Source organism: Tachyglossus aculeatus, chromosome 3 (genome assembly GCF_015852505.1).
Source record: "Tachyglossus aculeatus isolate mTacAcu1 chromosome 3, mTacAcu1.pri, whole genome shotgun sequence".
NCBI classification, from domain to species: Eukaryota; Metazoa; Chordata; class Mammalia; order Monotremata; family Tachyglossidae; genus Tachyglossus; species Tachyglossus aculeatus.
In genome coordinates this window covers 30,576,275-30,603,978 of record NC_052068.1, presented here as the reverse complement: position 1 = coordinate 30,603,978, position 27,704 = coordinate 30,576,275, and the positions used below count along the sequence as shown (strand labels likewise).

The 27,704-nt window shown below is 42.5% G+C and overlaps 1 protein-coding gene and 1 non-coding gene across 16 annotated transcripts in view; one reads left to right on the top strand and one right to left on the bottom strand.

Annotated features, from left to right (window-relative positions):
- Positions 1-27,704, top strand: part of KCNMA1 (potassium calcium-activated channel subfamily M alpha 1) — a 950,458-nt gene that overhangs the window by 369,839 nt on the left and 552,915 nt on the right. The window lies entirely within an intron of this gene.
- On the bottom strand, positions 8,485-8,622 carry LOC119926124. Its single transcript, XR_005450031.1, has one exon. It is a non-coding gene; the product is annotated as a small nucleolar RNA SNORA7 (small nucleolar RNA).

Genomic DNA, 27,704 nt, shown 5'->3' with positions numbered 1-27,704 from the left:
TTACAGATGAGGTAAACTGAGGCTCAGAGAAGTTAAGTGACTTACCCAAGGTCACACAACAGACATGTGGTGGAGCAGGGATTTGAACCCACAACCTCTGACTCCAAAGCCCGTGCTCTTTCCACTGAGCCATGCTGCTTCTTAGTAATGAAAATAATAATTAATCACATAGTAATGAAAATAATAATACTGTTATTTGCTAAGTGCTTATTATGTGTTAAGTGCTGGGGTGGTTACAGGCAAATTGGGTTGGACACAGTCCCTTTCCCACATGGGGCTCACAGTCTTAATCCCCATTTTACAGATGAGGAAACTGAGGCACAGAGGAGTTAAGTGGCTTTCCCAGTTACACAACAGAAAGGTGCAGAGTGGAAATAGACCCACAACCTCCTAACTCCCAGGCCTGTGCTCTATTCACTATGTCATGCTGCTTCTACAACAAATGCCATATCAATACTTATATTGTCCCCTGAGGGGAAAAATAGGTCTTACTATAGGCATTTTCCTTGTTCTTTGTATACTTGTCAAATTCATTATTTCTGCCTTATTAAGGGAAAAGCAGGAATCACTGGCGTTTAACTCTGTAGCCTAGATGAGACATCTTGTGAGTCTTCACGTTCACATGACTCCAGATAATTGAGCCTATGATTCAGGAGGAAAAATAAAATCCTTTCTCATTTTGACAATCCAGTTATTTCAGGACAGAAATATATTTTTAGTGTGAATGAATCTAAGCAATCTGTGTTAGTAGCCACGGTGGAAAGTTTAAGTGATCTGCCAATGACTTTAATTGCAAATTGTGAAGCAGCTTGGCCTAATGGATAGAGCATGGGCCTGGGAATCAGAAAGATCTGGGTTCTAAACCTGGCTTCTCTACTTGTCTACTGTGTGCCCTTAGACATGTCACTTCACTTCTCTGTGCCTCAGTTAACTCATTGATAAAATGGGGATTAATAGTGTGAGTCCCAGGTGGAACAAGGACTGTGCCCAACCTGACTAGCTTGTATCTACCCCAGTGCTTAGTACAGTGCCTGGCACATAGTAAGCACTTCACAAATACCATAAAAACAAAAGGAAAACTGATCAACGTGGAGTTTCTAAGGGAAAAACACTCTGACAATAAAAGAAATAACCATATTAGGAAACAGAACTCCCTTGCACATTAGCTAAGCCATCCTGTTTAGCCCTTCTAACTGGAAAGGACTGGTGGCTTGGGAAGTAGCCATTTCTGTGGCAGTTGCAGTTAACACGTTGCAAAACCCATTCCAAGACCAGTGCAACTGATAAGTCATCTCTCTTCTCCTGCCTCCTCCCCCATCCTCTTTCACCTGTCAGTTAGTTAATCATATTTACCGAGCTCTTACCATGTGCAGAGCACTGTACTAAACGCTTGGGAGAATACAATAGAACAGTAAACGGACACATTTCCTGCCCACAGTGAGCTTAGAGTCTACTCTACCTATATCTGCTCTGAGGTCCTGCATTGTAGCCTGGGCCAGGAAGCAAGAGACCCGAACTTGAAAACTATAGTGATGGCCAGAACCTGGGCCCGGTTCCAATAGTTGGGATCGTCACCTCTGCAGTGGCTAATTTTTGATTTGGGACTCACTGCCTAGATGCATTCTCTAATTCCCATCCCTCCCAAGTAAGTGGAAATGAGAAGAATGTTGAAGAAACCAGGGAAACAGCTGAGATTTCAGTGGAAAACATCCACCCGGGCCAGCTGAATTACCCCTAGCAGCCCCGACCTGGGATCTTGGTCCAGATCCCACTTTACTCTCCAGGCCGCCCTGGGAAAGGGCTAGAAACTCCAGGGTCTCTCAGCGGCTCTTCCAGAGAGATGTTTCCCTGATTTACCAGATGTATTGTTGCGTTGGATTTCCCCAATGATTTCCCCTCTGGGGTGTTAGTCCTATTAGTAATAAATAGCTCATCTGTCTTCTTGGCAATGAATCATAAACAGAGTTTCACCTTCCTGACCCATTCAGGCTTCTTCACTCTGGGTTTGACAGCACCTTGGATGTTTTCCAGCAGCCTGCTCTTCTCTGTCACGGTGAATCCCTACCAACTGTGCCTCCTGACCCAGCAAATCCTAGGTACTCTGTGCCCGATGTTTTTCTGCAGGGAACAGCTGGACGGCTGGCAACTCACAGGCAGGCTGAGTGTCAGAGAAGTGACTTTCATGGGAACTGCTGGTCAGGGGAGTGGACAAGGGAGCTAAGACTAGATGGCCTTTCACCCAGTCACTGTCCCATAGCCTAGCCATTGACCCTGAAGCAGTAGGTATGCTCTGAATAGATAATAATAATGATGGTATTTGTTAAGCACTCACTATGTGCCGAGCACTGTACTAAGCCCCAGGGTAGTTAGAAAGTAATCAGATTGTCCCACATGGGGCTCACAGTTTTCATCTCCATTTAACAGATGAAGGAACTGAAGCACAGAAAAGTGAAGTGGCTTGCCCAAGACCACACAGCAGACAAGTGGTGGAGCCGAGATTAGAACCCACATCCTCTGAATCCCAAGTCTGCACTCTTTCCATTATGGCCCATGACGCAACAACAGTCCCAGAGCAATTGCTTGTATCCATCCCAGTGCCTGGCGCATAGTGAGCACTAAAAAAGTACCACAATTACTAATGCAGTTGACTCTGAAGCAGCAGGGGTGCTGGAAAGATGCGACACGGAGTTGGACCACTATAGTTTCTCAGTGAAGGTCAAATATATACATTTTTTTAAAATGGTGTTTGTTAAGCACTTACTAGGTGCCATACACTGGTCTAAGCAAGGGGGTAGTTACAAAGCAATCAGGTTGGACACAGTTCCTTTTCTATATCGGGCTCACAGTCATAATCCTCATTTTACAAATAAGGCAACTGAGGCACAGAGAAGTTAAGTGACTTGCCGAAGATTGCACAGCAGAAAAATGGCCTAGCCGGAACTAGAACCCAGGTCCTTCTGATTCTCAGGCCCCTGGTCTATCCACAAGGTCATGAAAGACCATTAGGCAAACATCTGGAGGGGGCGTCCAAACTGCTTCCAACTAGGGGTCAGAATGGAGGCCTCTGATAGACCTTTTTTTCCATTTTAACCAGAGATACTCTGAGCTTAGTGTCACAGCCAGGGGAGAACATGGCACGGAGCCATCGGCAGTGCTTTTCAGAGGCCTGGAAAAAGGCTGGAGAAGCTTTGTGATGCAGTGGTTTCAAACAGAATTTTGGCTGATTCCAGAAGAAATGAACTTGAGGAGCACCAGGGCCTCAAAACATTTTTCAGTTTCTTGTATTTACTGAGTTCTAAGTGCAAACACTGTTCTAAGAGCTTGGGAGAGTACAATATGAGCAGAATACATGTTACCTGCCCTTAAGAAACTTACCGTTCTCAGGAATCTCATTGAGGAGATGGACAAAAGTTATTTAGAAATAAAGGGAGTGGGAGGAAGAAGAATATTATAGTTTCATTTAGCTTACGTGTCAGGAAGAAATAACCAGCAAAAGATTGAATGAAGAAATAAACAGTCCTGAGAGTAAGAATTAAATACGTAAATGCTAGTAGTGCCTGCTGGACCGATGCAGCTAGGGTCTCGTGAATTCATCAGCGATGGCTGCCTGGTGGAGTTTGGATTTTAGAGGGCTTCAGAGATGGAGAGAATAGAGGGGTCTAGTAGATTAGAGGAAGCAACGATTCCAGACTGGAAAGAGAAGATTGGAAAGGAGTTGGAAGCAGGAGAGCTGAATGTGGATTAGAATTTGGGGAGCATGGAGGAGCAAGGAGACAGGGAAACAGTTTGGCCTAATGGCCTTCTGGACTGTGAGCCCACTGTTGGGTAGGGACCATCTCTATATGTTGCCAACTTGTACTTCCCAAGCGCTTAGTACAGTGCTCTGCACACAGTAAGCACTCAATAAATATGATTGATTGATTGATTGACAGAACCCAAGCTTGGGAGTCGAGGTCTTAGGTTCTAAACCCAACCCCACCACTTGTCTGCTGTGTGACCTTGGGCAAGTCATTCATAATAATAATAATGATTATGGTATTTGTTAAGTGCTTACTATGTGCCAGCCACTGTACTAAGTGCTTTGGTGGATATAAGCAAATTAGGCTGGACACAGTCCCTGTCCCACACAGGGCTCACAGTTGTCATTCCCATTTTACAGATGAGGTAACTGAGGCCCAGAGAAGTGAAGTTACTTGCCTAAAGCCACGCAACAGACAAGTGGTAGAGTCGGGATTAGAACCCATGACCTTATGACTCCCAGGCCGGTGTCTATCCACTACACCATGCTGCCCTTCTTTATGCCTCAGTTTCCCCATCAGCAAAATGGGAATTATATATGGCCTTAGTCTTTGAGCAACATGTGGGACAGGGTCAGTGTCCAATCTGCTTATCTTGTCTCTACTCCAACACTTAGTACATAGTAGCTGCTCACCAAATGTCCCATTCAACATCATTATTATGACCTGTGGAGAAGTGAATGAAGAGAGCTGTTGCTTACTGATAATGGCAGTGGATAGGTGGGCAGTGGTTGCACTGGCAGGGTTGGGGTTTGGCTGCTCCAGACCCCTTGTCTTCCCAAAGTCTAGGCCTTTGGGAGAAAGTAGTTTCTTGTCCAGCTCCTTAACCTAATGAAGGTGAGTTAAGTGACAATGTTGGTGCTAGAGGCGGATAGAGAGGAAGACAAAAAGGAGAAAAAATGAGGAAGAGGAAGGATAAACAAAAGAGGTGAGTGAAGTGGCAAAAACCCAGCATAGAAGACCTATTCATTTATTGTTTCTCCCGTGTAGAGAACCCTGTACCGGGCACTTAGGAAAGTAAGCTAAAGAATAAACTACTAGTCTCAAGTGCCCTCTTTTCTTCTTCTCCTGTCTTCCTCTTTTCCTTTCTTCCTCTCCTCTTCTTAACCTTCTTCTCTTCTTCCTTCTTTTCTTTCTTTCTACCCTCCTCCTCATTCTTTTTTCTCCTTTTCCTCCTCCTCCTCCTTTTTTCCTATCCTTCTGTGTCTCTCCCTCTCCTAATTCTCCTTCTCAATGTCACACCCCTTCAGTGCTGCATCCCCTGAAAGCTTGATTTCAAGTTCACTCCTGCACTCAAAATAGCAAGTGGCCTCGTTAGGAAACCTCGACTGAGCAGTGTGAGAATTCCTTTGGCCCTTTCTCACTCTGTCCCCATCTAAGGCATGCTACAGAGTGCTACCCTGCTTTGGGAAAATAAACAAGCCTGTGACAACAGGAAAAGTTGATGAAGGAGTCAGAAGGAGTAGGCAGTGGAGCAGTAAATTGTCTCTGCTGCCATGTACAGTTTAATAAGCACCTCCGGCATAGATCTCTTTATTGTAGCAACATCTGTTGCAAACATGCTGCTCAGAGAGTGGATGACAGTCATTGGGCAACACAATGAAATCTTAAAAATAGAAGAGATGGATGTCCTTCAATAGAGTTCAGTGTTTCTCATTGGCCTGCTAAATTCTGCAATTCTCTCTTTTTCCTCACAAACACACACACACACACACACACACACACACACATGCACACTTTGAATTTGAATGTGATGCCAGTCATAGTGAAAATATATGACTACTTAGCGTGTGACCAAATTTCACTTGTTCGTAGTGTCCTTGGCTTATTTTTGTTCACCAGGAGCACAAATTTTGAGATTAGGGAAAAATGTAGCTTGCCTTCCATTCCCCTAATCTGACCATGTAGAATGGATGTAATCCTATGGTTCATGACTGCCACAATACCATCCTGGGTTCATAGTCAGCACTGACATCCTGGTTTGTCTCCTTTTCTTTGGTGAGCATCCTATTACCTAGTTCCAAGCTGTCAAGGGGTCTCAGCTGACACAACGGCAATTTCCTCCTGTGACGGGTTTAATCTGTGTCTTTGTGTTTCCCTTTTACTGAACCATTGACCCTGTGGCCTTTGATTCATGGTGCTCTGGCTGAGCAACTTCATCCTTTCTAGGGCCCAAGACACTTGGGTAAGATCTGAAAGTGCCAAGAGAAATTTTCCACAGAAGGATAAATCCATTTTTTGTGCAACAATAAGGAAAATAGTGCATCCGGAGCCTCTTTCCCATTTTCCTTGTGTTTCTTCTCCTTCCTAGCATCACCTGCTGAAACGCCAGTGATTGATTCAATAGTTTGGTGAGGTGTGGACTTTGGACCAAATTTCTAGGCACCTTCATGAACACAGAGTAGTTATCAGGCACAGATTGTCATGCTGATGAATGGGTTTTTAATCAGAATCTATTTAGCAACTATTGCATGCAGAGCACTGTACTAAGGACCTGGAGGCATTCAAAAAATTAGAAGATGTGGTTTCTAATCTCAAAAAGCCAAAAGTCTCAAGGCTCAGACTACTGAGCCCAATGTTGTAATACACACTGAGGACTCAATAAGTACCACTGGTTGAGTGATTTCATTCCCATCTTACAAAAGAAGATACAAACACAGAGAATTTAACGGACTTGCCCAGGGTCACATAGCAGACAAGTGGTAGAGCTGGGATTAGAACCCAGGTTCTTTGACTCCCAGTTGCAGGCCAGAAGTTTTGGACATTGTAAGGGTGTTTCCTTTCTGTCTCTCCACAATGCAATAAAGCCCTAAGTGAACACATTTTATGACATTCAGAAACATTAATTTAAAACTTCTTTCCACTTTCATTTATTCTGAACTACTGATTCTGAGTTATGACCCAAGAAGTAAAGTCATTCTCAGTAGGTAGAAGTCTGAGATATTGAAGAGAGTGATTACCAGCTCACCAGAGTATTTGAGAAGCAATTTGAGTTTATGAAAAAAAGAGCTCTGGCCTGGAAATCAGGGGACCTGGGTTCTAATCCTGATCTTGTCACTGCTGAAATTCACCTGACTTCTCTGTGTCTTAGTTTCCTTATCTGTGAAACGGGGATTAAGTACATGTTCTCCCTTCTCCTTAGAATGTGTACCCTATGTGGGGCAAGCACGGTGTCCTATCTGATTGTGTTTTATCTAAACTAGTGCTTAGTACAGTTCTTGGCACATAGTAAACAGTTAATAAATGCCACAATAATAATAATGATAATTATCAGCACGTATCGAAAAACTCTTGGCTACAGCTACATGTTCTAGGGAGGGGATAATACCTGCCTCTAAATTTCAGAACTGAAGCATAGGTTCATTACCAGACTGAAATGTTGAGCACAAACCCATCCTGCTATCTATCTTTGGAAATGCAATACTGAAGCGGAATCATTGATCCAAATCAATCAATGAATGGCATTCATTGAGCACTTATTGTGCACTCTGCTAAGCACTGAGGAAAGTACACTTTAACAGAATGGGTAGACATGTTTGCCCACACGGAGCTTTAAGTCTCCAGGAATTTAGTGGATGATAGTGGGATAGTAGATATACTCTTTGACTTTAAGATTGTACTGCTGTTGCTCAAGATGAGACAGCATCTGTGAGTATACACGGCTTCAAAAGGGAATCTCTCACACACTCGCACACATTGTCCATGAAAATCTTGTCTTATGCCATTGAGTCCTTTCCAACCCACAGCGACTCCATGAACACATTTCTTCTAGAACGCCCCACCTCTATCTCCAATCATTTTGGTAGTGTACTATAGAGTTTCTTTGATAAAAATACGTAAGTAGTTTACCAGGGCCTTCTTCCACACAGTAAGCCCTGACTCTCTCCCATGCCCTATTTATTACTGTATCAGCCTCCTCTCCTATCTCCCATCTGCCTGTCTCTCCCCTCTTCAATCCATACTTCACGCCGCTGCCCGGGTTGTCTTTGTCCAGAAACGTTCTGGGCATGTTACTCCCCTCCTCAAAAATCTCCAGTGGCTACCAATCAACCTATGCATCAGGCAGAAACTCCTCACCCTCGGCTTCAAGGCTGTCCATCACCTCGCCCCCTCCTACCTCACCTCCCTTCTCTCCTTCTCCAGCCCAGCCCGCACCCTCCGCTCCTCTGCCGCTAATCTCCTCCCCGTGCCTCGTTCTTGCCTGTCCCCCCGTCGACCCCCGGCCCACGTAATCCCCCTGGCCTAGAATGCCTTCCCTCCCCACATCCACCAAGCTAGCTCTCTTCCTCCCTTCAAGGCCCTACTGAGAGCTCACCTCCTCCAGGAGGCCTTCCCAGACTGAGCCCCCTCTTTCCTCTCCCCCTCCTTCCCCTTTCCATCCCCCCCGCCTTACCTCCTTCCCTTCTCCACAGCACCTGTATATATGTATATATGTTTGTACGTATTTATTACTCTATTTATTTTACTTGTACATATTTATTCTACTTATTTTGTTAATATGTTTTGTTTTGTTCTCTGTCTCCCCCTTCTAGACTGTGAGCCCACTGTTGGGTAGGGACCATCTCTATATGTTGCCAACTTGTACTTCCCAAGCACTTAGTACAGTGCTCTGCACACAGTAAGCGCTCAATAAATATGATTAAATGAATGAATGAATGCCGCTGCTGCCCAGCACGGGTGAGTTTTGACTTGTAGCAGAATGCCTTCCACTCACTAGCCACTACCCAAGCTAGAAATGGAATGGGTAGGCCTCTTCTTGACTCTCCCTCACATACCCAAGACTGGTAGAGTACTGGAAATTCTCCAGGTGTGATCCTGAGAAGAGGGTCCATGAAAATATCGAGCTGCAATTATTCTGGCCTCTAACTATTCAAGTGAGCATCAGTAGTGATAATAATACTATTAATAATTGCAGCAGTGAAGTACTTACTATGTTCCAAGCACTGTGCTATATAAAAGATCATCCGGTCAGATATAATCCCTGTCCCACTTGGGGCTAACATTTAAGTAGACACAAAAACAGTTAACTCCTTTTGGGCGGGGCTCGTGTCTACTGACTATTGTATTCGCCCAAGCACTGAGCATAATGCTGTAACACACACTGAGAGCTCAATAAGTACCACTGATGGATTGATTTGATTCCCATCTTACAAATGAGGAAACTGAGGCACAGAGATGTTAAGTGACTTGCTCAAGGTCACAGAGCAGGCAAATGAAAGATTCGGGATTAGAAACCAGGTTTCTTTGACTCCAAGGTCCAGGCTCTATCCAATTGGCTATGCTGCTTCCCTTTACTCAGACACCAGTGGTTAAGCAGGGAATGTTACATCTTACCATCAACAGGATAAACCACTGACTAAGGAGGTGTTGAGGGTTTTTTTTTGCATGTGTCTATGTGGTAGTGGTTATGGTTAAGACTGAGTCGCCCACACTTTCTCTCTAGGGTGGTGATTTATTCCGGACAGCCCAATTTTCAGCTGGCCTGTCCCCTATCTGGTACTAATGGGACAAGGCATTTTTATATCCCTTTTGAAAAAAATGAAGCATTGAATCTCCCTCCACTCGGGTTCTGCTGCTGAGTTTTCATGGCTCCCATGTAGCACAGGGGTCATGCAGATCTGGGAGGGGAATTTGATGGCTTTGAATCTAACAGGTGGGGTCAGGGATTCTGCCAGAGAAACGCTCTGGGATTATCTGCGCATCACAAAAATTCTGCAAAATAGCGGCTCTCCAATTGCAACGCTATACAGCGTACCCTGACATACAAGTCCTTGTCCAGAGTTTACAAGATCTGCCATTGCCCGCTCTTCGCCCCCCACCAATTGTTGAGATAATTGGAAGGGAGAACAGGCCATCTAAGGGCATGGTATTTGATACCACAAGAGCAACAGACGCCCTCGTGCCATCACCCACTTAGTAAGCCATTGTTGAGTTAGATATTTAAACTGACTTAGAAATGGGGTGGGGAGGATCTTTCTTACTTTCTTGCAAAAAATCACTTGAAAGTTCTTGGAGAGCAGTGAGCAAATCTTCCACCTGCTGTCTTCTCCCACATAAACTTATTGCAGGCAGGGAATATGTTTATTGTTACATTGTACTCTCCCAAGCGCATAGTACAGTGCTTTGCACACAGTAAGTGCTCAATAAATGCAACTAAATGAATGAATGATTAATACAGTGCCTAACATTCAGTAGTTACTCAGTAAATACCAATTTCATTTATTGATGAGAAGCAGCATGGTCTAATGGGTAGAGCATGGCGGTCAGAAGGACCTAGGTTTTTATCCTCATTCTGCCACTAGTCTACTGCATGATTCTGGGCAAGTCACTTCTTTTCTCTGTGCCTTAGTTACTTCATTGGTAAAATAGGGATTACGACTTTGAGCCCCACATGGGTCATGGACTGGTTCCACTCCAATTAGCTTGTATCTACCCCAGAGTTCAGTACGGGGCCAGGCCCATAGTAAGAGCTTAACAAATACCATAACCACAATAACAATAGGGAGAGTAAGGTGGAAAAAGTTAAAATCTTGTGCCACCACCAGACAGGTATCTCCATGCTGGATCTCCTGGATCTCCATGCTGGTTCCTCTCTCTTTAGTCCAGTGTTTTTATAGCTGAAAAAAAATACTTTCACGTGATGTCAGGTGTCACTAAGAAAATTGTGTTTTGGCAAGGGGCAAGTGATTAGCTGAATTACTTCTTTGTGACCCAAGTGAGTGTTTATTGTGGATTAGATTTTGTCCTTTTGATTCCCTTCCCATTCCCAGGCACTTGCATAAATTTCACATTGTGGTTGTTTCATTAGACAGGAAGCAGTTTAATCCCTAGTAGGATTAGGGTTTGGGATTAGAGATTAGGATTAGGGATCAGGTAAGCAGCATGGCTCAATAGAAAGAGCACGGCTTGGGAGTCAGGTCATGGGTTCAAATCCCGGCTCCGCCAATTGTCAGCTGTGTGACTTAGGGCAAGTCACTTAACCTTTCTGTGCCTGTTACCTCATCTGTAAAATGGGGATGAAGACTGTGAGCCCTGCTTGGGACAGAACAATGCTTTGCACATAGTAAGCGCTTAACAAATGCCATTATTATTAGTAGTAGTTGTAGTAGTAGGAGCGTACTGTAAGCTCCTCCTATACTATAAGCTTCTTGTGGGCAGGGATCATGTATTTCATTTTTCATCGTATTCTCTGTAAACGCTTAGTACAGATCACAGTCTATAGTAAGAGCTCAATAAATAGCATTGATTGGTGGATTGACTTGGCCTATAATGATTTCTCACATTGAGCACAATGCACATAAATACAGCATTCTGGGCAAAATAGGGAGTGATCTCCAAAACACAAGAAATCAGGGCATCTCTAGGCCGCAGCTCCTCAGGGATATGGAGAGTAGTTTAACAAGTACTGCATTTTCCATGATATTTTTTGTGAGGGCTGAAGGGATCTGGAAACCTCTAGGAAATCTAACAAGGAGCCATAATGACTTCCTGAAGCAGACACCAGTGTGGGTTATATTGAGCCACAAGGAGAAAACAAGGCTGTTTCCTTCTCCCCAGGAACATATCAAAAATAAAGACACCAATTAAAAAAGTTGGTCTGATCTAGTGTGGATGTGTTCTTTGAAAATGTAGGGTGATTATACAGACATCAGTTTCAATATTTAATTCAGAGGCTCACAGACTATTCAAACAACATCATTTGATTCAGCTGCAAAAGCATTGGAAGATGACAGTTTATGCTTAATCACATTTGTAATCAGATAAAGGAAAAGGCCTTTTTCTGGAGAATGTACTTGGGTCTGTACTCTTTGGTCATTTGGTATTCACCTTATCCTCAGCCCCACAGCTCATATATGTATTTGTATATGATTTATTTATATTCATGTCTATCTCCCATGTCTCTTCATGTCTATGAGACATGTCTCATAGACATGTCTATCATGTCTTTGAGAAGCAGCATGGCTCAGTGGAAAGGGCATGGGCTTTGGAGTCAGTGGTCGTGGGTTCAAATCCTGGCTCTGTCGATTGTCATCTGTGTGACCTTGGGCAAGTCACTTAACTTCTCTGGACCTCAGTTCCTTCATCTGTAAAATGGGGGTTGACTGTGAGCCCCCCGTGGGACAACTTGATCACCTTGTAACCCCCCAGCACTTAGAACAGTGCTTTGCACATAGTAAGCGCTTAATAAATGCCATCATAATAATAATCATAATCTCCCGCTCTGGACTGTAAACTCATTGTGAGCAGGGAAAGTGTCTAACAACTCTGGTGTATCATATTCTCCCAAGAGATTAGTACAATGCTTTGCACCCAGTAAACGCTCAATAAATACTATTGATGACTAAATACCACTCATTGATCTACCTCTACAGGAATAGTTATATTATTTTTTTAAAGACTTACTAAATGTCAAGCACTGTACTAAAAATTGACATAGATATAAGCATAACAGATCAGATACAGACCCCTCCTTCATGGGACTTACAATCTTGTTGGGGGTTAAACAGATAAAGACAATGGAACCAATGGATAACAAACAACAAGAAGCATCTTAGTCAACAGACCAGTAGAACCATGTAAAGGTAAGTGAAAGAACAGATCCTGGAGGTGAGAATCCTCAAACTCCCCTTTGCTCCCTTTAAACAGTCCTTAATTGCAAACCACAGTGCCTCTCCCCATTCTTAATATAAGCTTCTTGTGGGCAGGGAGCATGCCACTTCTTAATATTGCTTTTTCCAAGCATCAAATAGAATGCACCACACCAAGTTATTGTTCAACAAAGGCTATTTGCCACTACGGGTGAGGTGTGATCAAATCCCATTTTTCTCCAGTGCCCTCAGTAAAGACTGCATCATCATCAGTATTTATTCAATATCTTCTGTGGATGGAGTGTAGAGATTTTTGGAAGCCTTCTTTGTGGAAGTGTTTTTTTTTTAAGAAACCTTCAAAGATAGAGTTAAAATGTGTAATATTGCATGCAAAGAGGGCAGATTTGTGAGTAAAGGGTTTGAGGCAGGAGAATCAGGGATGAAGAACAGTGAGGGGAGCTTGGAAAGGGAGAAGAGTGCAAGGTAAGGTCAAGCTAGTGAAGAGAGTTGGTATGTAAAATGGATAGTGCTGGTGAAGAGCCTTAGAGCCAACCATGAACTGTTTCTACTTGATGTGAGAGAAATGGGTAGACAATGGTGGTCCTTGAAGAGTGGCGAAATTATGTGGCAAACAACATTTTAAGATCATGCTATGCAGTAGTGGGTAATATAGACTAAGGGGGTATGAGCCTGGAGGCAAGAACAAAAATGAAGCGACTGATACAGTGGAAGAGTCATGATATGATGGAGTTTGGGCTCAGATGTTAATTGTTAGGATGAAGAGGAAGTGGAGGATGAGGGAAGCACTGTAGAGAACAGGCAAGATTAAAGAGTTGATTGAATATGAAAGTTGAAAATCAGTAAAACGAGCAGAGGGAGCAAGTTGGGGTGATGGGGAGGAGGGGAGGAGTACAGGAAAAGGGGGGCTTAGTCTGGGAAGGCTTCCTGGAGGAGGTGAGTTTTCAGGAGGGCTTTGAAGGGGGGGAGTGTGCTAGTTTGGTGGATGTGAGGAGGGAAGGCATTCCAGGCCAGAGGTAGGATGTGGGCCAGGGGTAGATGGTGGGATAGGTGAGAACGAGGCACAGTGAGGAGGTTAGCGGCAGAGGAGCGGAGTGCGCGGGCTGGGCTGTAGAAGGAGAGAAGGGAGGTGAGGTAGGAGGGGGCAAGGTGACAGCTTTGAAGTCAATAGTGAAGAGTTTTTGCTTGATATGGAAGTTGATAGGCAACCACTGGAGATTTTTTAGGAGGGGGGTGACATGCCCAGAGCATTTCTGTAGAAAGATGATCCGGGCAGCAGAGTGAAGTATGGACTGAAGATAACTGAGGCACAGAGAAGTTGTGACTTGCACAAGGTCTCACAGCATGTGGCTGTAGAGCAAGAAGAGGAGGGAAACCAGGAGAGAGCCTAGGTGGAAAAGGAGCCAGCAAATTCAACTGACAACAGGACTCTTTCTCTCCGAAACACTTTTTAGGATTCTAAAAGGAGATAGCAGGCCTAAGGGAGAACAGGATGTAAAGTTATTTAATCACATTTCTTTCTTTTCAGTCGAACTTGACTTTTAAACTTACGTAACTAATCAAGAGAACTAATGACATGGACAGTTCCAAAATGTAGGAGCTGTTTCCTTCTTTTCCTCTCATTTCCTGGTTCCCTCTTTACCACCCTGTATATTTATGGCTATTTTGCTACTTGTGAATGATTACAGCTGTTCAGCATCCATTTACAAGGCAAGAGGCTATCAAAGAAGGAGCCAAGCATAAACATCTCTGAGAGGAAAAATTGCAGCCCTTGCTGATAAAAATGGGATTTGGCTTCTTTTTGAGGAGATAAAAAAAACAGCTGCATTAAGGACATCGACTCATTTTATTTCTGTTTGGTCAGATTTAGAGACATAAAATCTTAGTGATCAAAGAAATGCATCTTTCCTTTACACCCTCAACCTTCCTTTAAACCCTTAATTGGAATTTGGCACTCAGGCCGTAGCCTGCCCTATTTCCATAGGTAGAATGCTACAGAAAGTCAATTTTAAGGGGGGATGGAAATGCTTCTTAGCCATAATTTCAGTCTCTCCATGGCCAGCCAGGGCCCTCTCTCCTTTCCTTCTTTTTTCATTTCCTCTCTTCCTCTTTTTCTTATTCTATTGGATATTTCAAGCCCAGGAGAGCTGCTGGAGCAGAGAAGTACTGCAGTTTCTGTTCTGCAAAGCTTTCTTTCACAGCCCCTATGTGATGGGGACTGAATACACTCAACACCATATACACCATATAAATTATTATTATTTTTTCCTATTAGGGCCTGTGAGTCTAATGCTGAATACCACGCTAATGGAAGAGTCCTTTGCCTTGCTGGAATAGGTTATCGCAGCACATCTTAGTAGAAAGAGCATGGGACTGGGAATCAGAGGACCTGAGTCCCTGCTCCTCAACTTGTCATCTGGGTGACCTTGGGTGATCCCCTGTGGAAACTGATTATCTTGTATCTATTCCAGGGCTTAGTACGGAGCCTGGGTCATAATAGGAATTTAACAAGTTCTGTAATTATTTGAGAAATATAAGCATCTGGGCTTCTGCTAATATTCCCCAAAAGCCTTCACCGCCAAACTGTGGCTGGGGTGACTTTGGACAATCAAAGAGCATGTGTTTGGGGAAGGTAGAATAGGCTTATAGGATCATTGCTTTCTGTTGCCAATTTGTACTTCCCAAGCGCTTAGTACAGTGCTCTGCACACAGTAAGCGCTCAATAAATACGATTGATTGATAGATTGTTTTCATGGCTAGGACGATGCTCCTCACCATATTAGCAACAGCAATAAGTGTGGGGTTGTGCTTATGTGTCCCAATTCTAATTCCATGGAAATGGTTATATTTAAAACACATCATACTGTAAGCTTTGAAGGGTAGGGACCCTGTCTACTTATTTTATGGTACTCTTCCTAGTGCTTAGTGCCATGCCCTGCACAGAATAAGTGCTTAATAACTATCACTGGGGAAAAATTATTTTCTCTCTCTCTAATATGCAGTGCAATTAAAATTATTCAACCCCAGGATTCCGAAGTAGGTGTGATTCTTCACTAGGAGAAATTCTGAAAGAAAATAACTTCTTTTTTAATATGGGTAAGAAATCAGTCTTCAGTTTTCATTTATAAGGTAGCGGCCACTGTTTTTCATCTTCATTTTCTTTAGTGAGTTAGAGTAATCATTTACAGAATTAAATGAAGAGCAATATGACAGATCTCTTGGGAGCAATTTTGCTTTGATGGATAAACGTGTTAATTACTCAGCATTTAACCTCCAACTGCTGCTTTTGCTTGGGCTACTTATAGACACCAGTGGGCTGTTGGCAAGGATCATGTCTACCAACTCTATTATACTGTAGTTACACAAGCATTTGGTACAGTGCTCTTCACAGAGTAAGTACTCCATGAATACCACTGATCTACTGATTAATTGCTTGTGGGCTTGGTTATCTACAGGCCTGTTAAAGATGTGGGTGATCACCTCAGGATTCTTCAAGATGTACGGGGGGCACAAACTGGATCTTTTGTCTTGATAATATAATAATAATTATTATCACAATTATTATTGATAATTGTGGTATTTGTTAAGCACTATTATATTCCAGGTACCGTTCTAAAAGCTGGGGTGGATACAAGCTAACCCGGTTGGACACACTATCATTGTCACCAGTCGCTTCCCACACTTACTTTATTTTCCTGGTTATAATAATAATGAAGATGGTATTTGTTAAGTGCTTACTATGTGCCAAGCACTGTTCTAAGTGCTGGGGTAGATACAAGCTAATCAGGTTGTCCCACGTGGGGCTCACAGTCTTAGTCCACATTTCACAGATGAGATATCTGAGGCACAGAGAAGTTAAGTGACTTGTCCAAGATCGCATATCTACCCTTTCCTTTCCACCCAAACTGCTACCATGGTAAATCAATCACTTATCCTATCTAGCCTTCTTTTGCTCCCCACTCCGGTCCAAATTTTACAGTGTTGCCTGGATCATTTTTCTACCGACATTCAGGCCATGTTTTCCCACTCCTCAAGAAATTCCAGTCATTCCCCATCCACCTCTGCATCAAACAAAAATTCCTCATCATTGGCTTTAAAGCACTCAATCACCTTTCCCCCTCCTACCTTTTCATTCATTCATTCAATTGTATTTATTTAGCGCTTACTGTGTGAAGAGCACTGTACTAAGTGCTTGGGAAGTACTAGTTGGAGTAACTCACCTCACTACTCTCCTTCTACAACCCAGCCCACACACTTCACTCATCTAATGCTATCCTTCTCCCTGTACCTCAGTCTCATCTATCTTCCACCCAACCTCTTGCCCATGCCCTGCCTCTGGCTTGAAACACCCTCCCTCCTCATAACCAACAGACAATTACCCTACCCACAGTCAAAGTCTTATTGAAGGTCCATCACCTCCAAGAGGCCTTCCCTGACTAAGCCCTCATTTCCTTTTCTCCCACTCCCATCTGCATCACACTGACTTGCTCCATTTATTCATCCCCCCACTCCCAGTCTCACAGCACTTATGTACATGTCTGTAATTTGTTTATATTAATGTCTGTCTCCATCTCTAGACTGTAGACTCATTGTTGGCAGGGAATGTGTCTGTATTGCACTTTCCCGAGTGTTTAGTAGTTAGCTCTGCACACAGTAAACATTCAATAAATAAGATTGATCGATAGAAGCATCCTTCTTGAGTTTGAATAACAAGCCACACAAAGGTTGGTGAGAGGGAGGAACTTTTGGAGAACTGCCTGAAATGTAGGAAGTATGTTTATAACAACCACAGGAAGCCAAAGTCTAGATTCCAACAAGGCTCTTACTAATTCACAAACAACTAAGCACTGGAGAATTCTGATCCTTGAGGACTGAGGAAGGAGGATCCTGTTCCCAAGGTTATTTGGCTGTTTTAGGAGTCCAATCTGTGTCCCCTGGGGACTTCAAGAACAGTGTCTTTTTGAACCCCAAATTTAAGCATGTATTTTTCTAGACTGCGAAACATGTTCTTGGGTAGGGTAGGCTCTGTATGTTGCCAACTTTTACTTCCCAAGCGCTTAGTACAGTACTCTCCACACAGTTAGTGCTCAATAAATATGATTGAATGAATGAATTTTTAAAGTTCACACAAATATGAATACATCTTAAATTATGCATTTTGTAATGTTCAGTTAATAAAATAGCTCTTAAAAATAAGCTCACCTTTTTACATATCAGGTGATAGGTGAAATTACATATTAATGAGGTTTACTATTCTCCATTGGAGTGGAAAAAAATTCATGTGATGGAAAGGCTAATGAAGACTTAATTATTTAATGAACCATACACTGGGAACAGCTGTGATGTAAACTAGCCAGGACAATTATGCAACCTGGATAATGTCTTCAGTAAACTGATCCTACTTTATTTGATTATATTGGCTCTCCAAGGGCACATTCTTCTGAGTTTGGGGCCTTTTTGAGACAGTCAAGCTGTTCAACGTTTTGCTTTGGATTTCATTGATCTTCGAACTGGAAGAAATATTGTCATGGTTGTAATTACTAATAGCTATGATAGCAAGAATGGGTTCTTACTCATATAGGGCATTGGGTTCTCAGGGTGCAAGACATCAAGATACAGATGCTGTCATTTAACTTGTGCACGAAGTAAACATGAATGTTCATAGGCATTCTAGACTGTGAGCCCGTTGTTGGGTAGGGACCATCTCTATATGTTGCCAAGTTATACTTCCCAAGTGCTTAGTACAGTGCTCTGCACACAGTAAGCACTCAATAAATACGATTGAATGAATGAATAGGCATCTATGTCCAGTGGTTTATGATGTGAGTTAAAGCCTTTTTGTGATGTATATCAGACATAATCAGCTGTGGCTCAATGGGAAGAGCCCGGGCTTGGGAGTCAGAGGTCATGGGTTCAAATCCCAGCTCTGCCAATTGTCAGCTGAGTGACTTCGGGCAAGTCACTTAACTTCTCTGTGCCTCAGTTACCTCATCTGTAAAATGGGGATTAAGATTGTGAGCCCCACATGGGACAATCTGATCACCTTTTATCCCCCTCAGCGCTTAGAACAGTGCTTTGCACATAGTAGGCGCTTAACAAATACCAAAATTATTATTATTATAATCATAATGTTAATTATTCTTATTCTTATTGTGATATTTAAGAGCTTACTATATGTCAAGTACTATAAGTGAAGTGATAGATACAGGATAATCAAGTTGGACACACACCCTGTCCCAAATAGTCTCACAGAGAGGGAGAAGAGATATCAAATGCCCATTTTATAGATAAGGAAACTGAAGCACAGACATATTAAGTGACTTGCCCAAGGTCACACAGAAGGCAGCTGGCAGGGCAAGGATTAAACCCCAGGTCTTCTTACTCCCAGGCCTATGTCCTTTCCAGTAGGCCATGTTGCTTACCACTAGTCTATACTGCTTCCCAGATAAAACTCAGTTGAAAATATAAATTAAAAGGAAAAATATACATGACTGAACTCCAAGGCCTGCTATGGGTGCTTGCTCCATTTGATCATGTATTTTAGCTTATGTAGTATCTGGTTTTATAAATCTTTTGGATTCTTCTCCCCTCCACTCCTCATTTTGATTGTTTTCTTTCTCTCCTCCATTTTAATAATAATAATAATAATAATAATAATAATAATAATAATAATGAAGGCATTTATTAAGCACTTACTTTTGAGCATACTTCCTGACCACTCCCGAAGTCACCCATTCTCCTGCACTGAATGTCCTATAATATATAATGATTATAATGATGATGATGATGGTATTTGTTAAGTGTTTACTATGTACAAAGCACTGTTCTAAGCACTGGGGAGGATATAAGGTGATCAGGTTGTCCCACGTGGGGCTCACAGTCTTAATCCGCATTTTGCAGATGAGATAACTGAGGCACAGAGAAGTTAAGTGACTTGACCAAAGTCACACAGCTGACAAGTGGTGGAGCTAGAATTAGAAACCATGACCTCTGACTCTCAAGCCAGTGCTTTTTCCACTGAGCCACACTGCTTTCAAAATCATTTGCTTTTCAGGTTTTTCATAAACATAACTAAGCGCTTATTACAGAGCTGTGCCCACAGTAAGTGCTCAATAAATATGATTGAATGAATAAACAGTCACTTTCAGATCATGGATTTTGCCTCTGCTGCTTCTGGTTTTGGCTGTGAAAAGTGATGTTTTTTCAAAAGAAGGGCACATTTCACATAGAGTTTCCAAGAATTTGGAAGATGGTACGGATTATGCGACTTGATGTCAGTGAACATCACCCATGCCCAGGAAGTTAATCTTTGCATGAAAATTCTAGAAGAGAAACAACAGGAATTGATTCAGAGTGGTTCCAATTCACTCATGCATGCTTCCAGTATCTGATATTCTACTGGACTTGGGCCTCTTTTTGGCTGTAGAGTCTTGGTATTTCAGCAATTAATTTTAGAGTCTGGAATTCAGTCTTCTTTGGTGTGTTGCTTGATGAAAAGGAAAGGGAAAAGTGCAGAAACAGCTGGGTTTTCTTGGACTCCGCTGAAATTGAATAAGAGAAGAAAAGTGCTACTTTTAGTGACCTGCAGCCTTAATTACTTATTGTATATTGATTAGTTTCTTATGCAGACTATTAGTCCTAAAGACTTTTAGAAGTCTTATTAGAGGAGATTTCTTGGCACTGGGAGCTAAACTGACTTTTTATGTTTAGGCCAATATTATACCTGCAGGTAAAGTGTTTGCTAGTAGAAGTCTGTAACTTGGATTTAATGACTTCCCAGGCTGGAACCGAGTCAGCGAGCCATTATAAACCAAGTGCAGTTTATCCAAGTAATGCCATTTGGACAATAATAAATTAAATGTTTGAAGGATTGGAAAAGGGAAAGGACTCTGATTCCCATTTTCTTTTGAGATTTTTCTCTTATTTTCTTTTACCTCCCTCACCCTTCAGGGCCTGTTCCCCCTCTTGGGGCCTTCCTCATTTGTTGGCTCCTTAAATGAGTTGTTTAGAAGCCTGAGTTGGCCCAGATTGGAAACGGGCTGATGTATCTTTCAAGGTCAAGGGAAAATAGATCAGATGCGTGGCTGACCTGACTGAATAACTCACAGAACGTAAGGTTTTGGATGCCTGTGTCCTTCCTGCAAATCTGTCCTAATACGGCATGTGCTCTGTAAAATGTCAAACCACCTATAAATCTTTGTGAAAACACTGCCCTCCGTCCCCTGGATTGTTTCTCCCCTGAGCACCAGTTACAAGGTTGGAACTTTCTGATCACATACAGGCAAGGGAATGGTCTGGGTCTTTCACAGATTATGAATAATGCACGGCTCACAAAGCCAGGGAAATGTGTTAATGCTGCCAAATAGCCTTAACCAAGAAGGAAGGAACAAGAAAGGTCATTCCCTACTGACTCGAACTCTCTGGTTCACGAGGAATTCAGGGTTTAGAATGGATGAGGCAGGTCAAAGTTTTGCCTGAGTACACAGACTGTGTCTGACTGCCAGGCCTAGCTAAGCTCTATGGATTCTGCTAGTCATCTTCCCTCCGTGAGTCTTTATGATGAGCCCAGAAGGTGGGAGGTGGCAGGTGAGGAGCAGCTGTTACCCCTTCACGTTCTGCGTACCCACATCTTCCTTTCAGCGGTTGGAAACATACACCAACATGACATGATTTCAGACTCCTTGGAAGAGATTTTTATGGGTTTTTTTGTTTGTTTTATGATATTTGTTAAGCGTTTACCATGTGCCAAGCACTCTGCTAAGCTCTAGGATAGGTAAAAGATGATTAATTTGGACACAGTCCAGGTCAGTCAATCACATTTATTATTATTATTTTTATTTCTAATAATGATAATAATGGTATTTGTCAAGCATTTACTATGTGCCAGGCACTGTACTAAGCACTGGAGTAGATACAAACAAACCAAGTTGGAAAGAGTCCCTGCCCCATTTCAGGTTCACAGTCTCAATCAGCGTTTTACGGATGAGGTAACCAAGGCTCAGTGAAGTAAAATGACTTGCCCAAGGTCACACAGCAGACACGTGGGGGAGCTGGAATTAGAACCCAAAACCTTCAGAGCCCTTACTGTGTTCTCAGCACTGTACTTAGCTCTTGGTAGAATGCAGTACAGCAATCTAAAAGGTGCATTCCCTGCCCACAACAAGCTTACAGTCTAGAGCCTCATGTCCCACATGGGGCTCACAGGCTTAATCCCCACTTTACAGATTAGGTAACCGTGACACAGAGAAGTTAAGGGACTTGCCCAAGGTCACATACCAGAGATGTGGCAGGGATTTGGTGCATTACTGTTGCTGCTTCTGTCTCTCTATCTGGGATGGTGCAAGGCATGTGATTCCCAGGGTGATGCAATGGGGACTTGACTTGGGAATGATGGGTAGGGTTGTGAGTGAGGTAAATGTGCATCTCAGAGGCACCAAGGCCTTAGCATTTCAATCCTGGATCCCTCTTCACTTGCTGATGTCCTAGCTATATACTGGAGTGAAGATCCAGAGCTTTATAAGAAGAGAACAATAAAGCTGTAGGCTAAAAAATCTGATGAAATTTTCTAGAATTGAGGCCCCTAGCAATTTCTCATTCATTCATTCATTTAATCGTATTTATTGAGTGCTTAATGTGTGCAGAGTACTGTACTCTACTCAGAGAAGCAGCATGGTGCAGTGCAAAGAGCCCGGGCTTGGAAGTCAGAGGTCATGGGTTCTACTCCTGTCTCCGCCACTTGTCTGCTGTGTGACGCTGGGTAAATCACTTAACTTCTCTGTGCCTCAGTTACCTCATCTGTAAAATGGGGATTAAGACTGTGAGCCCCATGTGGGACAACCTGATTACCTTTTAACTACCTCAGTGCTTGGCCCATAGTAAGTGCTTAAATACCACCATTATTATTATTATTATTATTATTACTAAGTGCTTGGAAAAGTACAGTACAGCAATGGAGAGAGACAATCCCTGCCCACAATAGACTTACAGTCTAGAAGGGGGAAGACAGAGATCAAAATGAGTAAACAGGTGTCAACATAAATAAATAGAATTATAGCTATATACATGGACAGGATTGAAGAGAGATTGAAGAAGCAATTGCTCATTTTCAAGCTGACTGTAGCAGCTTTCTTATAGGGTTATTGGGTCATGAAAACTAGAATGGTCAACAAGTTCCTTATCCAAACAACCAGTCAGGGGATGTTTCTGCTAATTCTGTTTTATTGTATTCTCCCAAGTGCTTAGACTAGTGCTCTGCACATAGTTAATTGGTATTTATTGAGCACTTACCTCTGCAGAGCACTGTACTAATTGTTTGGGAGAATACAATACAGCAGAGTGGGCAGACATGTTCCCTACCCACGGTGAGTTTACAATCCACAGAGAGCAATGGGAGAAAGTTGGGTCACGGTGGCTTGTCCCTGGAAGTTGTCAAAATATTGAGCTGAAACCAGGGATGGGCTGGTGGGGCTGGAATGGAATGTTGGAGAAGGCTGAAGGATGGCCCCTTTCGGGAAAAGTATTTTGCAACCATCCATTCTGAAACTAAGTATCAGAGGAGCAATACTACTTAGATTAATCAGTCCCATTTTCTTAGAGATCATGGGGTAAGAACCATCAATGTATCCATGAATTTGAACCTCATCTACAGCAGTTTTGGCTCAATAATGAGGAAATGGACAGCTAAATGAACAGTTTTAAAGTCTTTACGACAGATCGAAAGAGAACTTACTGTGGCAGATGAGTTGACATCTCTCTTCCAATCTATTCCTACAGCATCTTTTCTTCTCAGCCCGTACTCTGACCATACCTAACATCCAACCGATTAAACAGAATAGAATATGCCCCAAACTCCTCCCATTCATCCCTTTTTTCCAAATTCAGTGTTGCCTAATGGAAAGGACATGGGCCTGGGAATAAGAGGATCTGGGTTCTAATCCTGACCCTGCCAGTTGCCAACTGTATGACCCTGGGCAGGTCACTTAGCCTCTCTGAACTTCAGTCACCTTATCTGTAAAATAGACATAAATTACCTGTTCTCCCTCCCTGTCAGACTCAGACCCCTACGTGGAACAGGAACTGCATCTGATCTACTTATATTTTATCAATCCTAGCACTTATTACATGCTAACTGTTTAACGGAGAAGCAGCATGACCTAGTGGAGAGAACATGAGCCTAGTTTCTAATCCTGGCTCTGCCAATTGCTTGCTGTGTGACCTTGCACAAGTCTCTTCTCTTTTTGGTGCCTCAGTTTCCTCAATTGTCAAATGAGGATTAAGACTGTGAGCCCCACATGGGACATTTACTTTAAACAACCTGATTAGCTTGTACCTACCCTAATGCTTGACACACACTAAGCACTTAACAAATACCATTCATTCATATTTATTGAGTGCGTACTGTGTGCAGAGCACTGTACTAAGCTCTTGGAAAGTGCAATACTGCAATAAAGAGAGAAAATCACTGCCCACAATGAGCTCACAGTCAATGCCACTATTATTATTGCTTATTAAAATGACCTTCATCCTCCATTATTTTTACCTGGGAAGTGAATATAAGAAAAAACAGGCAGTGACCAGATCTACATGGGTTAACCTTAATAGCACTATATGGATGAGTACATATGATATGCAATATTTGATGATGTGGATTAGGTCAAAGATGGACAGCTATTTCCATGGAGAGTGGAGGTTGCATTTTTAATAGTCCCAGAGATTTTCTGATATTTAACAGATGGGCAAAGCAACCTGGCATGCAGGTCTGTGCATGGTATTTTGTTTAATTATGATTGCTCTTGGGAGCCCAGTTTTCAGAAAACATTATCTGTGCTTGTTAAATATAAAAACTTGAAAGGAAAGGGAAGCCTGCAGTTGCCCTATCAGTTCTGCTCTAACACTCCCTGCTTGGGTGTTCTAGTCCTCACTTCACTGCAGTGAGCAAAGATAGTATATTCATTGCCATGACAACCCTAACATCCCTGTTTTTCTCTCTGATCTAGAGCTCTTTTGAGGGAAAATGCAGTTCCCCTGATGGAAATAGTCTTAGCATTTTGTGTTAACTCTTGAACCTTGCACAGTATTTCATGGAAAGGAAAGTGATAAGGGAAAAAAAACAACAACCATAAAACTTGTTTTTCATAATAGCTTAGTTTAACAAAGAGAGACTTTGGTATCAGATGGTTTTACTTTTTACAGTAATTTCCTTTCCCCATTGTTGTCTTTTTCTTTTTTTTTTTTTTTGAGGAATGATTATTCTGGTCTAATTTAGGTTTTGGAGACCTAAACTTTCAAATTTCAATTGGCCTGGGAGTAAAGAAGCTCTGAAAATCCCTTTTTCACAAGCTCACAACTTTGTCATTATTTTTTCTGACTTTTCTCATTTGTTTCCTACATTCAATCCATCTCTAGCCCTTGATGGTTCTCCCTCAGTAATGTTTCATGAATCCTCCCCTTTCTCTCCACCCTTCCAACCAGTAACTCCAGCATCTCCCCAAATTTGTTCTACTTTACTATAACTACGTGTATAATGTTTGGAATTATTTGGAATGCATCACTTCCTCTTCCAAAATCTCCATTAGTTCTCTACTGCTTTTTCCCTTGAACAGAGAAGCAGCATGGTTTGGTGGAAAGATAACAGGCTTGGGAGTCAGAGGTCATGGGTTCTAATCCTGTCTCCACCACTTGTCAGCTGTGTGACTTTGGGCAAGTCACTTAACTTCTATGTGCCTCAGTTGCCTCATCTGTAAAATGGGGATTGACTGTGAGTCCTCTAAAGTCCTCTTTCTTCTAAGCCACGCTGCTTCTTGAGTCAAATCCATATAACCCCCAAGCCCGTGCTCTTTCCAGTAGACCATACTGCTCCCGTCTATCTTCATATCTCCCAAGAAAATCTCCTAACCATACCTCTTAAATTTCATAATAGTATTAGTAGTACCAAAGGAGCATTTGAATGCCCATTGGGTGCAATGCACTATCCCAAGCAATTGGGAAGTACAAAATGAGTGAATAATACATTCTCTGCTCACAAAGAGTGCAACACTCTAACAGGGGAGATAACATAGAAGTATGTGTAAATAAATATATATATATATATATATTTATATATAAAAATTATGGTATTTGTTAAATGCTCACTATGTGCCAAGCACTGTTCTAGGTGCTGGGATAGATACAAGGTGATCAGGTTGTCCCACGTGGAGCTCACAGTCTTAATCCCCATTTTGCAGATGAGGTAAATGAGGCACAGAGAAGTGAAGTGACTTTCCCAAAGTCACACAGCTGACAATTGGTGGAGCCAGGATTTGAACCCATGACCTCTGACTCCAAAGCCTGGGCTCTTTCCACTAAGCCCCACTAATCACACACACAACTACTTAAGACATATGGTCTTGTCTTCAACCCACTGCCATCTCCCTTCCCACATCAATCAGTCAATCAGTGCTATTTATTAAGCAATGTGTGCAGAACACAGTGTTTGGGAGAGTATGATTTAATAGAGTAGGTAGACACAATCTCCACCCACAAAGAGCTTACAGAGTAGATGGGGAGACAGACATTAAAATAAATTACAGATGAATTTGTACAGAAATGACCTGGGGTTGTGGGTGGGGTGAATATCAAAATGTTTAAGGGATAAAGCCCCAAGTGTGGAAGTGATGTAGAAGCATGGGAGGGCTTAGCCAGGGAAAGCCTCTTGATGTGAGATATGACTTAAGTAGGGCTTCGAGGATGGGGAGAGTGGCTGTCTGTTGAATATGAAGAAGGAGGGTGTTCCAGGCCAGAGGGAGGATGAAATTGGAAATGAAAAAGCAGGAAGCAATATGACTTAGCGGAGAGTGCATGGGCCTATGAGTCCGAGTCCTAAGAATAATAATGGCATTTATTAAGCACTTACTGTATGCAAATCACTGTTCTAAGCGCTGGAGGTAACTGAGGCACAGAGAAGTTAAGTGACTTGCCCAAAGTCACACAGCTAAGTGGCAGAGCCAGGATTAGAACCCATGACCTTTGACTCCCAAGCCCATGCTCTTTCCACTGAGCCACGCTGCTTCCCCTACCAGCTCTGCCACTTGTGTTCCATGTGACTTTGATAGAGTCACTTAACTCCTCTGTATTTCAGTTCCCTCATCTGTAAAATGAGGATTAAATCCTACCCCCTCATAGACTGTGAGCCCTATGTGGGACAGAGATTCAGTCCAACCTGCGTCCACTCAACAACTTGGACAAACACTCAGTCTCATCATCTCTAGTCACTGTACAATCTCCAACCTCACCAGCTCTGAAATTCCTCCAAGTACAGCATTCTCAACTGCCTTCTTTCCCGTGTCCATTCTCCACAAAACTATCCTGTTTCATCACAGAAGTTTTCGATCTGTCGGCCTCTTCCAATTTTTCAAAGTCATTATGTCCCACTAGGTCTCCATACCCAACATACCTCTTGACAAACAAATACAAGTTCTCAACTCTGCTGTCCTGATCATTTTTCTAAAACTCCCAGTCCACATCTTCCTGTTCCTCCCAAACCTCCAATTACTTTTTATTCATCTCCACAACACACAGCAACTCATTACTAATGTCTTTAAGGCACTCAATCAGCTATATTCCTTCTCCTTTATCTTGCTCATACCACACGCTTCACTCTTCTAATGCCAACCTACTCACTATACCTCGACCTTACCTTTTTTCTTTTTAGTGGTACTTTTTAAATGCTTACTATGTATCAAGCACTGTTCTAAGTGCTGGAGTAGATTTGTTTTGTTTTCTGTCTCCTCCTTCTAGACTGTGAGCCCGTTGTTGGGTAGGGACCGTCTCTATATGTTGCCAACTTGTACTTCCCAAGCACTTAGTACAGTGCTCTGCACACAGTAAGCACTCAATAAATATGATTGAATGAGTGAATGAATTCAAGTTCATCCGGTGGGGTAAAGTCCCTTCCCAAAAGGGGCTTACAGTCTAAGTAGGAGGAAGAACAGGTATTGAATTCTCCATTTTGCATCTGAGGAAATGGAGGCACAGATAAATGAAGTGACTTGCCCAAAGTCATACAACAGGCAAGTAGCAGAGCTGGGAATAGAACCCAGGTTCCCTGATTCACAGGACTGTGCTTTTTCCACTAGAATGCATTGCGTTTCTGACCTTTGTCTCTCACTTTTTGTTCATGCCACTTCAATACTCATGTCTTTTTTTAATCAGCATGTTTATCCACTTGTGTTCATTGTCCATACCTATTCTACTTGAACTCTATCACCTACTTAATAGTCACTGCTTTTTATTTATGCTTCTTTGTTTTCCCCATGAAACAGTA